Consider the following 1,474-nt stretch of genomic DNA (forward strand, 5'->3'; position numbering starts at 1 on the left):
GGGTCCCCTCCCACCTCTGAGCCCCCTGCCCTCCCCTCCCCCAACCCTGGCATCACCAGAAAGACTCCCCTGCCTTCCCTGTGGTTAGGTGGGTGCCCCCTCCTGAGCACACATCGAGGGCTGAGCCCAAGACCTGGTCCTTCTGTCCAAGCCCTGCCCCCCTCGCTGGATGGAGAGCAGCCGACCCTCTTACCCACCTGCTCCCCCCACTCCTGGCAGGTGAAAGGTCTGACACATAAGCAAGTGTGTTAGCGCTGCACTGAAGGGAGGGGGCCTGGGGCGGCTTCCACCCCGTCTCCTCTCTGCCCCCTGGCCCAGGGCACCCAGACAGGCAGCACAGAAAAGCAGGCAGGTGCTGCACAGACCCCGGACACGGGGCCCCGCCCCACAAGCCGGCGAGGAGGCTCGGGGCTCAGTTTCCTCACATAAAATGGAGTGTGTGTGTGTGTGTGTGTGTGTGTAGACTGAGACCACACAGGTTCATTTCTACCTGCTCTAGAATCCTACAATTTTAAGATGACACTTTCAATTTCCTGAAACTGTAAGAAAGAGGAAACATGACGAGTCTGTGACTTATAAAAAGCAAAAGTAAATAGCGGAGCAATGCATCTTCCATTAGCAGAGAACAGGGGGGCGGGGAGCAGAGGGGAGGGTGAGTCACTGTTTACTGCTCTGAGGAGCGGCTACACAGAGGACGCTCCCAGCTGGCCGGGGCTCCATTTCCCGTGTGGACTGGACCCGACATCCAGAAAGTCCGTCCAGAAACCTTTAGACTCGGGAACAGCCAGGACACGGGCAGGAATTCTAGGTTGCCCGAGATTGTAAACAAACTCTGCAGCTATGGCAGAGCCCGAGAGTGAAAGAATGCACCGCGGGGGACAAAGAATGGTCCGGAAAACGACCTGGCTCCGAGGCAGCCTCAGCTGCAGGGCTGGAAAAAGGGCTGGGACGCAGCAAGCCCCGGAGCCGACTTCCCCAGTAGCCTCGATTCAACTCCCATTTTTAGCAACCACCTTGAAAGTGAGCGATGCTGAACTTGGAAGCCAGCCTTAAAGGCCAGCCATGCTCAAGCACAAGAGGCAAAGGCGCTCCGGGGAGAAGCCTCACTTGCGGTTCTGAGTTAATAAATGTTTTATTTTGGAAGAGCGAGAGGTCTAGCTTTAAGTCATAAAAGCAGACACCCTCTACCGAGCTCAGACTCAAACATTCCTGCTGGACCCAGGGAGAGAAGTTCTCCGAAAGGTGTCAACCATCCAGGATGCAACAAGCTGCAGGTGTGCCCCACCCACAGCACAGCCCACCTTCAGCTTCCCAGGCCCTCCCACCCGCTTAGACAAATGCTTTTTTAAAAAGCACCATCCGGGCTCTGGAGACCGGGCTCCAGAGACAGCACACGTGGCACACAGCCGTACTTCATTAAGACACCTGTGCAACAACCGCCGTGCGGGCAAAACCTCGCCAGTGCCAACAAAGG

The sequence above is a fragment of the Neophocaena asiaeorientalis genome, unplaced genomic scaffold, assembly GCF_003031525.2.
Source record: "Neophocaena asiaeorientalis asiaeorientalis breed wild unplaced genomic scaffold, Neophocaena_asiaeorientalis_V1.1 scaffold223, whole genome shotgun sequence".
Classification (NCBI taxonomy): Eukaryota; Metazoa; Chordata; class Mammalia; order Artiodactyla; family Phocoenidae; genus Neophocaena; species Neophocaena asiaeorientalis.